Source organism: Clytia hemisphaerica, unplaced genomic scaffold, assembly GCF_902728285.1.
Source record: "Clytia hemisphaerica strain Z4C2 unplaced genomic scaffold, Clytia hemisphaerica genome assembly, whole genome shotgun sequence".
NCBI classification, from domain to species: domain Eukaryota; kingdom Metazoa; phylum Cnidaria; class Hydrozoa; order Leptothecata; family Clytiidae; genus Clytia; species Clytia hemisphaerica.
In genome coordinates this window covers 1,765,789-1,782,955 of record NW_027104175.1, presented here as the reverse complement: position 1 = coordinate 1,782,955, position 17,167 = coordinate 1,765,789, and the positions used below count along the sequence as shown (strand labels likewise).

General features: G+C 35.9%; 1 protein-coding gene and 1 long non-coding RNA gene across 2 annotated transcripts in view; one reads left to right on the top strand and one right to left on the bottom strand.

The window, feature by feature from the left end:
- Positions 1–17,167, top strand: part of LOC136814452 (uncharacterized) — a 792,139-nt gene that overhangs the window by 129,657 nt on the left and 645,315 nt on the right. The gene's annotated exons all lie outside the window — the stretch shown is intronic.
- LOC136814471 (uncharacterized) lies at positions 12,745–14,240 on the bottom strand. The gene is made up of 3 exons (XR_010847640.1): positions 14,149–14,240; positions 13,635–13,695; positions 12,745–12,835 (listed from the first exon to the last, which is right to left on the bottom strand). It is a non-coding gene; the product is annotated as an uncharacterized lncRNA (long non-coding RNA).

The window sequence follows — 17,167 nt, the reverse complement described above, 5'->3', positions numbered from 1 at the left end:
AGGTGAACTCTATTGCTTGATACTTTCCTCCAAAATTCTCCAGCGACTTTATGTCTACAGATTGAGTCTGAAATCGTGTGTGCTTATAAAGAACTTTTCATTTTCTGGCTTGAGAAAATATCTTTTCAAAACAAAATTGAACGGATAGCGAAATGGAACATAAACTTGCTTCGTGGACAAATTTTTATCTAATTTTCGTATATTAAAAGGCGAGAATCTTCAATACTGATTATTAGAATGTTCATAGCAAACTTGAGTTCTACTAAAAAGTCTTATTTCATCGGGCGAGCTTAGAATTTCTTTTGATACATTTTATAAAAGAAATCAAAAGACTTTAACGACCAATTACCGACACATTCAACTCCTGTTTTTCTTTACACCTCTATGGTTGCAAGCACAAACCATTGATGCAGCAAAAATGATATATCGAAAGTTACTGATGGTAGCAAATTTCTTAAATTCCGGGAAAAGCGTCATCGTCGAATTAGGAGTATCAAAAAGATAATTTTATATTAATAACAAAATCTATGTAATTTTCAATAGACCTTTTCATAAATTACGTCACGAACATCATTTGGCTTGTTATGAATTTATTGTCATGGTGATTAACTCCCAGCGAATTTTATTACTACTTTATTCATAAAAAATCATTTAATGTCTCAAGGGATTTGATCACCATGGAAATTGATTGAATACGAGGTAAGTGATGTTCGTGACGACGTAATTTATGAAAAGGTCTATAGCAGGAAATAAAGCTAGAACTTATCTGTCGTTAATCTTTGAAGAAATCATAACTCGCTGATCAGGAATTAAAAACTTTAGCGCTCGGAAATAAAAGTAGAATAGTAGCTTTTATTACGTTAAGTACGAGCTGTCACGTTCAAATTCATGAGTTTTCCAGAAAGAATTTACAAGACACAATACAAGTAAAGAAGCTTAAAAAACTTATAACAGATCCGTGCATAGAAAATCTTTTTAAACCAAAAAAAGCCTACATACTGCATACTGAGCTTTCTAAAAAAGACAAGATGAATATTCTAACTGAACTACGAAGTGATGCATACGATGTCACGTTCGATCAAGACAACGTAGGAAGAAATCAACAGAAATTGCTTGTGTCTTTGTAGACGATGTTATCGTCCGTTACAGTGATAGTAAAGGCGGGAAAATATGGCGGTATGGCGTTATGGTGTTATACGGAAAAAAACTCTACCAGCTGTAAACTCTTTTCGGCAAAAGGCCCATTGGCGAATCTTCTTCGGCTTTGGGCTTATTTCTTAGACAGCGACTTGTCTTAGACTAGAGCATAGTCTAGTGTCCTTGTGAAAGATTTTGCAGTCGAAATCGGTGTAATTGCAATATACCTAGCTGTAGTACCTGGTACACGTTTTTTTATAAGAACAAACTATATAAGAACATAAGTCCTCGATGGCCAAAATGTTAAGAACAAGTTAAGAACATTTTTAGGCTTAAATCCCCAAAAAGTTAAGAGCATCCGAAGGCTCAAAGTTTTTGGAGGTTTTAAAAAAAAAACGTGTAGTGGGGTAGCATTAGTACCCGCCCCGTCGAAAATGACCGATTTCCTAAGAAGACAAAGGCCGCCAAATTACTCCTCAAATTATTAAATTATTAAATTAGAAAGTAGAAACATTAACCAAAATACATCGCCTTTAGCTTCGTACACATCACAAGATTTTCACCTAGTAAGCGCCAAGAATCATAATTTCTTCTATCGGTCTCCCCAGTCCTGGTCAAACTGCTGTTATTTAAGTCAGTTAAATGAATTTTCACTATTTGCCTTACTTCTTTCCTCTTTTTACCCGCAAGCGACTCTAGCAGGCGTCTATCTTCAATTGATAAGAAATTTTGAAGACAACCCCTTTTCCATCATAATCGTGATCATGGGAAACCATGAAAATTGTTTTTGAAGGAAAATTAATCCTCAAAATTCAAAATATTTTGAAAGATTTTCAAGAAAACATAAAACCCTAGAGAAGAAGAAAAACATAATTAAAATGAGAATATATCTTGGAATATCGTCGAAGCTTTGACCTAAAATAGTTCCATCTTTCACAATCTACTAAGATGGCACTATCAAGGCCTTTTCTTTAATCTTCCTTTATCTGGCTCAAAAATTGGCCATATCAGCCCTAACCACAAGACAAAGTTTCAATGGAGCCAGAATATTATATTTCCGATGAAATCTAGACTGTGGCTAACCTCATAAGACCGTCCCTTTGAAGGAAAAATAATATTTTTTACAGAAAATATTGATGATTATTTTTGGTAGGGTTAGATATTTGAGATCCAACCCTTTCAGGATATTTTTCTCTAATCTTGTTATAATTTTCTTTTACTGTGGTAACAAGAAAAATGTAGAAAATCTGTCTTCTGATCTATCTTAGCTCCAATGCGACAGAATAAGACAAAACTAAACGAGCCAGTACCCGATTCCTCACTTCTTTTGCTGAACAAGACTCACAGACCCGGTAGGATTTTTTTCAGCCAGTGGGGATAAAAATAACGGACTGAAACTCGAAGGGGATTTCAATTCTTTTGTTTTAAAGTTAGAAAATTCAGTGGGGATGGGAAAAATAGCATAATATTTTGCAACGAGGATTGGTTTATTTATTTGATTATTTACAGTGGGGACAAAAATTGCGCGGAGCCAATTTTTCCAGTGAGACGGGGTCCCACTGGGTCTGTGAGAAGGTGGTGTTCCATCTTTCAGCAAAACGAGACCGTTAGAAAAAGTAGGCTGCTGGCATCTACCAACGGATTCGTGATCCTTATTGATACTTCCTGCGGTTTTGTAAAGGTCTATGATGCATAGGTTGTGCTATATTCGAAGATTTCGCTTAGAAATTTGATTCGATTTGATTGACTTTCTAGCCCTCTAATCCGTCCATCGAACCACTGAAAAAAAATTATTATATCAATTTCCTAGCAAAGATTTGATAAGAGAAATTATTTTTCAAAACTAATCTGCATCTCTTATAACAAGAACTATTTCTGGGGTGTGCACCCAATGAAGTATAAGCCCGAAGGGCTAGAATCGAATCTCCTTGGTAGGATTTGAAGCCAACAAATCCTACCAAAGTTGCGCGGCTTTGAGTGACCCGCCTGGTTTTTACACAAATGACAGATTGAAACTAAAAATTACTGCTTAACTTAAAAAACATCACTCGAAAACAAAGGAATTGCTAGATTCAATCCGTCATAAAAAATACGGCGTATATTTTAAGGCTTCACTTTTTCTTGCCTGAGAAAGGTTAGAGATTCGATTCTAGCCCTTTGTGCTTATACTTCAATGTGCGCACCTTTGATGAGGCCCCCCCACCCGGTCACCTTTCGAATCACGCAATTACGCATAAATAATTTCCAAATCACGTTATCACGAGTTAAATTTTTTTCTATCACGATCACGTTGATCACGTTGGTTTCTCCGATTACACAATCACGCACTTTAAAATCTTCAATCACGAAATCACAAAATCACGAACTTGAAAAATCGCCAATCCCGCCATCACGAAAACCGCTTGGGCACATTCATTTCAAAGTCCCGAAGGGCTAAATCCGAAACTCCTTGATGGTAAACCAAGGCACTTTATTTCCCATCCAAAACATATGAGATTCCTCTTTAGCCTCTTCTGGGTATTCTGGGTATTCTGGGTACTCATTGGTATGCATAACCTAGTTGTTGCACGACACTTAAACACAAAGTTACAACGTTGATAATAACCAGGGTTACGAACTCCAAAATGATCAGACTACGAAAAAAATACAATTACACAGCCGAAAAACAGCGAAATAAAGTTTGTTTTTCTCTATCGGAATTCGAACCAAGAAGTCTGATAAGTACATCTTTTCAAGCACTTTAAATGAAAATAAAGACAACAGTTTACATATTTCCTGTGAGAATTTGCATTTATGGTCCATTGGGGAGAAAATTATAACTTTCATATTCAGTCCAGGCTGATAGATATTAATTCATTCTTTTTCTAATACATCGATGTGATATAATAATTAATTTAAAAACCAAAGGGGAAAATTTTCCCTAAATTCCTTTATTTTCAGGAGAAGTAAGTGAATAAAAAAATAACAGTTGACTTGTGAGGGAGGGTACTGAGAGAATTAATGATGGTTATATAAAATTCTCATTTTTCGATTACTTTTTAGTATCTCCATGCATGCTTCCAAAAAGTAAACAACGATAGGTGTTCAGCAGACGATCCTAGATCACTTTATTTTTTTGTTAAGAGAAACTCTAGAGACTTAACAAGGTTAAGTTGCAGAACCGGAAATGTAGGGGGCTCTCGGATCTAGATCGAAGGATGATGATGATGAGATCACTAAAAAAAGTAAATAGTTTAAGAGGCAGGAAAAATTTGTGAACGGGTGTTTAGCATGGGGCGGCCGGAGTAAGCAATGGCGGAGGTGTTTACAGGGTCAGATTATGTCTGCCACCACTTTCTTTCCCGTAAACCACCCTGACGCCCTGACTATACGCAAATATATTTTTCTGCGTTTACTGACCCTCTAAACGGACGATAGCATCGTCTAAGGTCATTCCGTAAGATAAATTTCCACTCCATTGAGATTTTGGATGGGAAATGAATCTACTGAAGCTACTACACAAGTAGACTAGAGTCTACTTCTGACTGAACTTTGCTTTCTGATGATTTTGATGTCCATAGAAGTAGACAAGAGGATTTCGCCATCTTTATTTTTTTCACTTTTGTTTTCAAAAACTATAAAACAACAACATAACAATATATAAAATACATGCTAAATGGTTTAATGGTCATGGTTTTCTGCTTGCTTTTATTCAAAAAGGGACTGGATCTAGTAGCACGGATTTGCTAACACCTCAAGCAAAGCCACTTATCAGCGCCATCCAGTCTATCAAAAAGCTATAAGTGGCCCCCGACACAAGTGACCCGCGTGGTTTTCACTTAAATGCTAGATTGGAAGTAAAATCCATCGCAAAAACTCCCGCAAAAAACTTGAAAAATGTGCCATGTGAAAACATTGAAAAGCACTAGATTCAATCTGTCATCCCAAAAACGATGCAAATCTTAAAGCTTCACTTTTTCTTATTTTGAGAAAGATTAAAGATCCCTCTCTAGCTTTTACTGGGCTGCAAACTCGATGTCCTCAACTTGTAAGAGTCAGTTGGGTCTCCCGAGAGAATTTACGCCATTTTGCCTCCTCATTACACGAAAAATTGAAGAAAATTTCAACATAAAAATATAACATTCTTGTTGAAATTAAGAAAATGGATAATGGGTCAACCAAAATATTCAAACTCAAACCATAAACTAAATCTCAAAGGAACAAAACTTCTCCAATCCAAATTCTAAACATCGGCACTTCCTATAAAACTGTCAAAGTCGACTAGTAATTAATCCATTTTTATTACGTATTATATTATTAAAGTCTAAACCAAAATAAAAACAGTGCTGTATTTATACATGATAATGATAGATAAGTATTTATATGTGTTTTATTAGAGAGGATCTCCTACCAAGACCTTTAGCTAGAAATAAAAAAACATCTAAATCATCACTACATTCATATCAGACGACTTCAAAATTTTCTGTTGTTCATATTAACAATATTCATGATGACATAATGTTTTATTACGGAAGCACCCAAAAACTCATATGAATAGCATCCATAAAAATCGAATACTAAAAAGGAAAAGGAAAAAAAGGAAAAAAAGGAAAAAAGCTTATCCGTTCATTTCTGAACTATCAGTGGGTACTTATGTACTGAGAATCGAATGACAACTTCGGGACCGTAACGTGTCAGTACCACGGATATCTTATATAAAACACTAGATGGAGCTACTCCGTCCCTAGCTAAAGCAAAATAATCCGCCATCTTAGATAAGTAGACCATAGTTCAGTGCCGGCAATTTGATCTATCCAGCCTATTTTTTGCCTAGTCGCTTCGCGCCACTCAGTTTTTTTTTTGCATGATTGACTAAATTGCCGGTACCGAACTGTGACCTACTTTCAGTTAAGATAGCGCATTATTTTGCTTCACCTGACGTTCCTTGGGAAATACAGAGTAGCTCTATCTAGTATTTTATATAAGATATCTATGGTTAGTACATGACATTCACGATAAAGAAGTACTGGAAACAAATTTCAAAATCTTTCCTTTGAAATGCCAATAAATTGTCGTCCCACATTTCTGGATTCAAAACGAACAGAATACAAGTTTATACATATCGGAGAGTCTTCATGCTGTTAAAGAATGGTAAACATTTAAAAATTCAAGTCGTTTTTCTTACACTAACATTTTCATACAGCTAAGTTTAATGAGGCCCCCCCCCCCCAGTCGACCCTCAATTCACGTATTCACGCACCAAATTTTTCCAATTCACGTATTCACGCGCGAAAAAGATCATTTTCACGTTCACGCGCCAATTTTGCTTTTATATCTTTGGTTAAAACGATTGTGACCTTATTGGGCTAAATATTACCTTTTTATGGTTTCCTTTAAGCAGTTTGACCTATTCTTATGCCAAACATTTTCGTCAATATGAAGTTTTCTGCAGTTTTGTGACCTTATTCTCGATAGGGCCAACCTTTTAAGGCATCTTTTACATCTATTTGAGCTTAAATAAAGCAATGTTTTAGGTCTGCCGCGTCTAGATTGCTTGAAAACGCATCATGTGCATCAATTATCTATGAGGATTACTTTTTGATTGTTCGATGCTGCATGTATACAAAATGTTTTAGAACTACCTACTTTTGCAAATTATTGAAAGAGTAAAAATCCTCTAAGTTAACGCGGTATCATTTTGTGTATTGTATATTGTAGTAGAATATGAGTGACTACGGAGACAGAGCCGACCATTATTAAACGCTGACGGAGAAAATTTTCTCTAGACTGTTTTGGCTAAAAACGCTCTCGATGCACAAAGATTGAAAAAAACACGCCCTCAGAAAAATGACAAAAATATTTCTTTAGACATCTTTGATGATTTTAATGTTATAAAATTTAGATTATTTTGAATGACTTTACCATGACAATAAGTTAATATGACAATAAGTTAATCCAAGACTATGCGAGCGAAGCGAGCAAAGAAAACTTTATAGATTTCTGTCTTAGATTTTTAGAGTTTCCTTGTGTTTTAGACAATGATTTGCTTTTCACGTTCACGCTAAAAATCTCAATTCACGAATTAACGCTGGAAAAATCTTATTTTCACGTTCACGCTGATATCTCAAATCACGTATTCACGCGCTGAAAAAGTCCAATTCACGTATTCACGTGAAAAAGAAAAGAGGAAAAAAGGCTCATTCACGTGTCACGCCAGCCCCTGGGGGAGCCCCTTTAATAAAAATTAAAAAAAAGCATGCTGTAAACCTGCTAAGGAATAGACCACTTTCAAGATATCACAGTTTGTAAATTGGATTGATGTTTGAAAAAGAATCAATTTTGGACGGTTAACCCAGGAAGATTACCCCACCCTCCTAAGAAGAGCCACAGACAATTATCTCCTGGACGATCGTACCCTAGGAAAATAGCCCCAACCCCCCTCTCTCACAAAAATAATAATCTTGAACTTCAATTTTCTACCAAGGGTCGATAAATTCTTTAGGAAATCTTTTCCGTAAATTTGAAGAAATAAGATAACTAAAGTCATGTTCAGAAATATCCCATAAGTTCCATAAAAGAATCAGATCTGGGCCAAGGCTGGGCCAAATACCTTAAGGGAAGAAATTTTCGCGGAATTTAATTTCGCGAATTTGGGCGTAATTCGCGAAATTAAATTCCGCGAAACACACCAAAATTGTTAAATCGCGAAATTAAATTCCGCGAAATTCGATTTTTTTTTCTTCTTCTTTTATTTTGTTGTTTTTGACCAGGTATTACCAAAAAAGATGGACACAATTGATTTTTAAGCATTATAACGTGTATTTTTTATCATATATAAACAAATATAAACAACTCCGTGATGCTTAAAAGTTAATCTAAGTTGATAAATTCTTCTCAATCGCGAAATTAAATTCCGTGAAACTTTTAAAATCGGCTCATTCGCGAAATTAAATTCCGCAAAATTTGCCATTTTGAAACTCTGATACGCGAAATTAAACTCCGCGAAAATTTCTTCTCGCGAAAATTTCTTCCCTTAAGGTACTCGATTTATAGTCTACTTATACTTCAAAACTGATTTCCGTAATACTCTACTCTACTATAGCCGTTCACCCATCCATTTTTACCCATATCGTTCAATCAACACACGAATATCGCATACAAGACCGATTTCAAGAAAATGCACAAACATACTTGAACACGCTACTTAAGCCTTCATAGAAGTGCATATTATTTTTCCTGGCACCAACCCTCTTTTAAGTTTTAACTTATACATAATGACAATAATCAAATTCAGTACAGCTGATATTAAACATTCTGCCAAATTATTCATTTTGTGGCCATCCGTAACTAAAACGTTTGTAGCCAATGCACAAAAAAATTTAGAAAATAACGAAAAGTTCCATTCAATTCAAAAAGTAGAAACATGAAGAGCCATAGCAGCTTTCTACACAAATTTTACGCCCCTCCTGTCTACACTACTGAACGAACCAACATTTCCTTGTGTTTTGTACCCATCATTGCAAGAAACCAATACAAATTCAAAACGTGGGCGCTAGAAACTGATTTAATGTTTATCGTGTGCAATACTCTAAAAAATCTGGCTTGCTATTACTTTCGAAATGTTTGCCATCTACTTTAATGGGATAAACTTTCGCAGGGATTAAATTTCGTGGATTTCGCGGATTTGGATGTCATCCGCGAAAATCCGCGAAATTAAATCTCAATGGAAATTTGGAAGGGCCTCTTCCGCGAAATATTTCTAATCAAAACTCAAAATATATAAATACTATTTGAATGGTTACTTGCATCAAAGAAGCGCTAATAATGTGTATTTCAACAACTAACATGCATGATTTGGCAGTAAAAGCCAAAGAATCGTGAAAATATTGCCACCAAATAGTGCCTCCAGCAGGCTCAAACGCGAAATTTAATCCCCGCGAAAGTTTATCCCATTAAAGTACCACAGGAAGTGCACAGGAAGTAAAGTTCAAAGCGACCGTAATGCAAAGATAGACCGTTTGGCTACGTGGGTTCATCCCCGGCCGGGCCATACCAAAGATTTCGTGTTCTGTTCAAAATGTTACTAATGCCTCTCTACTCGATGCTTAACAATTAAAGTTAAGGATCAAGTGTTGCACGTTTTTTTATAAGAACAAACTTTATAAGAACATAAGGCTTCGATGGCCAAAATCGCTAAGAACAAGTTAAAAAAATTTTGAGGGCTTAAAACTCAAAAAGTTCAGAGCATCCGAAGGCTTCAAAATTTGTTCTTATAAAAAAAAACGTGTACTCAAGTAACCCAAAGAGAAAGAGTGGTACCCCCACTACCTTCGGGTCGTTTCTGACTACGGTCGCAGACATACTAACTTATCAAAATTCAAATTCTTTAAAAATGGTATTAAATATCATCACATGTATGAAAAATACCCTAATTTTGACATAAGAAGCCAGCTCCATAAAAATCTAAAAATTAGTAATTCGTCTTTACATCATTCTGATAAATGACAATAAGCTTAGATGAAAACATGATAAAACGACAAAGAGGTATGTAAGTTCGACATTGAAATAATTTAAACAGATAAGTTTAATATAGTTAAGTTTAGTATACCTACGTTGGATGGTTGGAATTGGATTAAAGCCTACAGTTAGGGGTAATCACAGCAGAAAGAATTTGTAAAAAAATGTTAGAAATCTAATCATATCAAACTAAACACAGCAAGCACAGTTCTTATTCGTAGTAGATTATGCGAGGAAAACCGCAATAACAGTATAATAATTCCATCAGTAGAAAGTAGAAAAACTGATGTTCCGTCTTCTAAGGCTTTCTACAAAAGGCATACTACCCATGTTGAGAAGGCAATGTTAGAAGATCAACCCTAAGGATTTTTGCCGAATTTCAATCCAAACTTAAATCCCTAACGTACACACTTCCACTTTTCCACTAAGAATGTTAATCAAAGAAAAATATACAATGGAGTCTCCATAACGCACGGGGGACACAAATTGTTTGAGTTAAAGAAATTTCGAGTTATGGAGTAAGGTTTATGATGAATTGTTAATTGAAGGGATAGTAAAACTTGTTCGACTTAAGGAGACATTTGAGTTACAGGTTCGAATTGAAGAGGCTGAACTGTATATGTTATCATTACCTCCGAACCATAATCGAGAAAGGCATTATTTAAATGGTATCTGAGAATTTTACTTACTACTTACTTTAGGTCATGCTGAAAAGTTTACAACATCTTCTCTGTTTCTCCTGTTTCTTTTCCATAGAGATCACACCATTCCATAACAAAATTTAATGAAAACCAAAAGTTGAAAACATCCTTGTTAATTCCCACAATAAACAACACATTTTCTATGTTGTTAATATCTACGATATGTCGAAAAAACATTATATATCAGATTGATGTCGAAATATTTAAATTTTTGTTTATGAATTTAATTTTCAAAAACAATTGCTCATCGCTTTTAAAAAGAGAATAAATCGTCATCAATTACCGGGTGCACCAAAAAAAAGTATCCAGGTTTGTCGAGATATTGTGAGCTTCAGGATTTAAAATGTTTGTTCATTTTTTTTTTATCGTATAGAGGATGCTCTAACTTGAATTTTGAGCTATCATACATTAGGTTTGAAAAAGTAGTTCGAAAGTTATTTAAAAGAATATCATCAAAAACAGCGAGCCAACTTTTCTCTTGACACTTACCCTCTTTACACATAAAAATACCAAAAAATGCAACTACTTATGTATTAATCAAAACTCATTACATAATTTATTACATATTTAAATATGGTAAAGCAAGCTATTTTCATGTGGGATAATATTTTTGGAAAAGCTGACAAAAAGTTTCGGAAATCTCCAAGAGAGGTTTCAGGGCCGGCGAATCGGTTTTAAAAGTGAGGGGGTTTATTCGAGGGGGGTGTTTAAAAGAAGGGGGCGTTTATTAGATTATTTGAGTCTTACGTCGAATATTTAGAGTAAATCTACTTTTTGTTTTAGTTCTATACCAGGATTTCAGTGCAAATTTCTTTGGGTCAGCGACTAAAATAGCATCAAAACTGATCTGGTTACAAAAAAGACTAAAATCTTCCCTTTCAATCCTAATCAAAACTTGTATCAAAGTATTTAAGTCACAAGTTTCTAATAAACGCCCCTCCTCTAGAGGGGGCGTTCATTCGAGAAGGGGGCGTTTATTTGAGGGGGGAGCGTTTGTTAAATAATTTTCCTTTTGGGAGGGGCGTTCATTCGAGGGGGGCGTTTAAAAGAAGGGGGCGTTTGTACGAAGTAATACGGTATTTATAGCGTGATTGCTGTTTTTAATGATTTTTTGAAATTCTGACATGGAAAAAAGTCAGTTTTTTTTAAATAACTTTCGAACTACTTTTTCAAATTTTAAGTATGATAGCTCAAAATTCAAGTTAGAGCATCCTCTTTACGATAAAAAAAGAATGAACAAAAAATTTGAATCCTGAAGCTGACAATATCTCGACAAAACTGTATACTTTTTTTTGGTGCACCCCGTATACTCAAGGATAATTGGCTTAAAACATGAGCTAGCAATTCTATCAATGGGCTCTTCCAGAAAATGTATGTACATGGTGGTGGAGGATGTAGTTTCCGGGTAGTGAAAAATCTACAAAATTTGCCCTGCCCGGGGTGTAAACTTGCTCTGTTTGGGGGTAATCTTGATTATCCATTGGGTCAACTGATGCTTGTCCGGGGGGTTAGACCTACTGTCCGGGGAGTCAAAATTCACCCAATTATCGGCATTTTACGTGGAAAACCCTGTAATCTAGGACTCACAGACAGTCTTTTGATTAATTTGAAGGGGCCCATGACCAGCCAGCCGGATCAACTTTTATGTACTGGGCGCATAAGATTTAGAACACCATGACCGAAACATAGAAGAAGCGGAGATTCGAACCGAGAACCCCTGGTTCGAGGTGCTCGCGCCTCAGACCCCTTGACTATCGATTTTTAACATAAAATAGAGAAGGAACAAAATGTGTACAAAATAATATTAAAAGGGAGGCTTTCTTTATGAAGCCTCATTTCAAAATTATTTGATTTGAAAAATTTCGTTTATATAATACCTTGTAAAATAAATTACAATTTTTGATTAAAAAATTATTACTAAACATTAAACTGAATTTTCATATAATACCGGACTAGCAACTAATGAAGGGTTTAAAACCTTTTTAAACCCTGAAAACTAAAGCCAATTTTGGGTAAACTATGTAATCTCAATAATAGGAGTCTGGGAAGACTGTTGGCAAGCTTGGTAAGCTTCAAGGTAAGTATACGGTGTATGTGCAATATTATATTGTTTAGAATTTTCCTATATCTAAGGGAAAAATTGAATATTCCAAGAAAGTTGAAATTGCTATAAGTTTAAAGGACTTTTTCTGTGTTCTTGCAGTCAGATTATGATGATTTCTAGTAATTTTTTTCTCACAGAACAAACTTTAATATTTTGAAAACCTCCTAAAATAAACTTGAAAATTTCTACAAAAAAAATTAAATTCATTTTAAGAATAAATCTATTCTCTAATGTTCTTTTGGTTTATGACTTTAAGCCTTTGCCTCTTTATTATCTCGTTTGTTAGCTAATCGAGGCTTATCAACGAACTCGGTACCGTACAAAACGACAAAATAAAGCGTAATCAAGCACGCAAATGCCCAGAATAGCACATACATCAGCTGCAACTTGAAATCAGCTTGAAGGAGTAAAAAAAAGAAAAAACACAAATTATTACTCTGTGAGACTGCTTACAATAAATCCATGGCTCACTATGAGAGGGGATAGATTGTAAACACCTGGTGAGTTAAGTATTGAAAATAAACTTAGCAAAAACACAGTCAAATAACTCGGTAATAGAAAGTGCGCATGCAGAGTGCAGTTAATAAACGCAACTGAACCATGTTAGACGTGAAAAACTTTTTTCCGGAAAACTTGAGCTAGGATTAAATTATTATTTAAAAAATTATCGGAATTCTCAATCGCGACACACATCTATATGGATGTAAGATTGATTGAAGACAACTTAGAATCTAAGGGGAAAAAGAGTGTTTTAAAGTACACTGTGCTCGTGCAAGAGCGTGCATTATCATAAAACGCTCACCGCAACAAGCGAGAAGAGGATGTGCGTGTAGGTGAGCGTATACCAATAATCTTAAAAGGTGTTTAGACCAGCAGCGCGGAGAATGTCGCACAAGATATAATTTTGCGTCAACTCTAAGCCAGCTGTTATTGGCTCGGCTAAAACAAGAGTGAAAGGGAACCAATCGAAACGGGTAAAATAAAGTTTTAAGAAGATAAAGGTTAAAGCTGGTGAATATAAAGTTCAACTAATTTTGGTTCCAAGAATCAAGCTTGATGTAACAAGTTGATTCTTTGATATAAGATTTTGCTATCCAACGAAAAACTCTCAATAATTTTAGTGAAAAGGCAAGCGAACGGAGAGAATCAATCGTTGTTTTCACAGAGAATAATAGAAATAAAACCACGTGACTTACTTGCTGGTATGAGGAGACTAATCGTAAACATTGAAAATCCGATGAGCAAAACGAACGGTAGCTAAATAAAAAGTAGAACAAAAAATATATATTATAATCCTTTAGTAAAATAACTGTCTTCGGGACCAATTACTCTAGTAAAACACAACATCAGGTCATAACTTTAAAGCTTTTTGAATGATACCGAATGGTACTCATGCGCTAAGGCTGCCAGGGATTGTCCTGAAACAGACAAATCTATCCGCTATAAGATACAGAGGGGTATTCAACCTCGTCCCCGTGTATCCCAGGCTTTATTTACGCTACTGATTGACGCCAGTGAATATTATCTGGCGCCATCAGTAAGCATCAAAAAGCTGATAAAACGCAGGGAAAGAGGTTGAGGGGTATTAGGCTATGAGGGTACGCCCAGCCTAAAAATCGAAAAATCCTCAACTCTAAGTAAGAAAGAAAATTTGACGTTTTGAGACAAGAAGGTAGTTTGTACTATAACAACGAAAATCAACAAACTTACAGTACTAATCCAGCTTTTGTTTAGTTCAAAAACTTGAGTTTTCTCCCGGCTATTCTCAATCTCATAGTTGCCAAGGATAAGATCAATGCCATCCTAAAATGATGAAATTAAAAAGACATTTGTCACCAAGAGATCATATACATATACCAGCTACATACAGAGGAAGATAACGACACACGTTTTTTCATATAATCAACCAGGTTGCTATACTGAGGCTCGAGAGCTCAAATTAGCCAAATTCTTTTTCACTATCTTGTAACGTGAAAGCTTTTTAGAAAATCTTACCAAGGTATACGATAGCCCTTGACCCAATAAGCAGAAACATTACATAATACTAGGGTGGTCAATACAGATTTTTCAGAAAATGACCTAGAATGCTTTAAGCAACCCCAGCCCAACAAATACCTGACCCGAAAATTGGAGTAGCTTTTAAAAAATGCATAGCTCATAAAAAGGAAAATAAAAGCTCGATAATAATGGTACAAGGTAAAAGGGAAAGTCTAACTATCTAAAGGGGTTTTGTTTTCAAATAAAATGACTTGTTGGTCAGCCCAAGCTGAGCTTTCAAATCGGCTTTTTCCATTCGCTGCGTCCGTGTTCAAAAAAGTGTTTCCCCGATTTACGTTTTCGGCAAAACATTCCCGAACGGATTTCTAGAACCTTGCATCGCTAATGGCTAGCGCTAAGTAAGTATTAGTTGTTATTCTGATCGGAATACACCTGCTCTGAAATGATTACGCCAGTATCGAAAAAATAACAATGAAAATCCTGCCTATTGTTTTGTATGCGCCAATGAAAATGTTTTACGCAATTACATTACGTCATTTATTATTACTTTTTTTTTTTGTAATATAAAACGGATCAGGTGCAGTTAGCGTGGTCACTGGTTGGAATCTTTAGTAGTGGAGAGCACTGTTAAAGAATATAACCTAATGTCGTTTAACCTAATAATGTTATAAAATACAGACCAGAAAGTATTTCACTGTTAAACAATTCAACCTAGGTTCACTGTTAAACAATCTGACCTAGTCCACTGTTAAACAATCCAACCTAGTCCACTGTTTAACAATCCAACCTAGTCAACTGTTTAACAATCCAACCTAGTCCACTGTTTAACAATCCAACCTATAGTCATGTCCGGTCCACTGTTAAACAATCTGACCTAGTCCACTGTTAAACAATCCTACCTAGTCCACTGTTTAACAATCCAACCTATAGTCATGTCCGGTCCACTGTTTAACAATCCGACCTAGTCCACTGTTTAACAATCCAACCTAGTCCACTGTTTAACAATCCAACCTAGCCATGTCCGGTCCACTGTTAAACAATCTGACCTAGTCCACTGTTAGACAATCCTACATAGTCCACTGTTTAACAATCCAACCTATAGTCATGTCCGGTCCACTGTTTAACAATCCAACCTAGTCCACTGTTTAACAATCCAACCTAGTCCACTGTTTAACAATCCAACCTAGCCATGTCCGGTTCACTGTTAAACAATCCAACCTAGTCCACTGTTTAACAATCCAACCTAGTCCACTGTTTAACAATCCAACCTAGTCCACTGTTTAACAATCCAACCTATAGTCATGTCCGGTCCACTGTTAAACAATCCAACCTAGTCCACTGTTAAACAATCCAACCTAGACCACAGTTTAGCAATCCAACCTAGTCCACTGTTTAACAATCCTACCTAGTCCACTGTTTAACATTCCTACCTAGTCCACTGTTTAACAATCCAACCTATAGTCATGTCCGGTCCACTGTTTAACAATCTGACCTAGTCCACTGTTTAACAAGCCAACCTAGTCCACTGTTTAACAATCCTACCTAGTCCACTGTTTAACAATCCAACCTATAGTCATGTCCGGTCCACTGTTAAACAATCTGACCTAGTCCAATGTTAAACAATCCAACCTAGTCCACTGTTAAACAATCAAACCTATAGTCATGTCCGGTCCACTGTTAAACAATCCAACCTAGTCCACTGTTAAACAATCCTACCTAGTCCACAGTTTAACAATCCTACCTAGTCCTATCCCTTGTAACGAGTAGGCAACCTAACCTAGTTTCATTCCTGGTCACTGGGCTCTTAAAGAAAGAAGAGATCATTCCTGGTCACTGGGCTCTTAAAGAAAGAAGAGACTCTCAGCTATCCAACGTGCTATAAAAAACTCTAAATCTTTCTGGTTCAGGAAGTATTGGCATTTTTATATTTTCCTTGCTCATTGTAGCAAAAAAGGGACAGAACGGCTTGGTGGAAATACACTACATGGTGTGATTCGCGTTGTTACTAAAAGAGGTAACGAGTGGTAACGAGGTAACCAGTTAAAAACTAAAGGCTCTAATTTTGAATAACTCGATACTGCTGAATGTAGAGCAGGACTTAATGTTTCTAGTGAATGTGATAGTGGAGTTGGTGGTTCCTGTTGAATGTGCAGCAGGGGTTGGTGGTTCTGGTTAATGTGCAGCAGGAGTTGGTGTTTCTGGTGAATGTGATCATGGAGTTGGTGGTTCTGGTGAATGTGCATAAGGACTCGGTGATACTGTTGAAATAGCAGCAGGGATTGGTGTTTCTGGTGAATGGGAGGCAGGAGTTGATGGTTCTGGTGAATATACCGGTACTGGTCAATGTGATGGTGGAGTTGATGGTTCTTTTGAATGCAATGTTGGAGTTTGAGTTGCTGATGAAGTTGGAGTTACTGATGAATTTGATGGTGGATTTGGTGGTTCTGGTGCATATGATTGTGGAGCAGGAGTTTGAGTTTCTTGTGGATGTAATGGTGGAGCTTATAGTCCAAACCTATAAGCCAACACATTATTACTAATATTAGGTATCTGGCAAAATAAGTCAAACACTGACAGTTGTTAATGTCTGTAGATAGCATTTATCACAATTCTAGCCCTATAGAAAACTACCAAACACCTGAATACCATATATACGAAATTCATGATAATCCATCCATCCCAAGTCCTGATATAGATCTACCAAAACTAACAGTTTTGTGCTAAGAAGCAT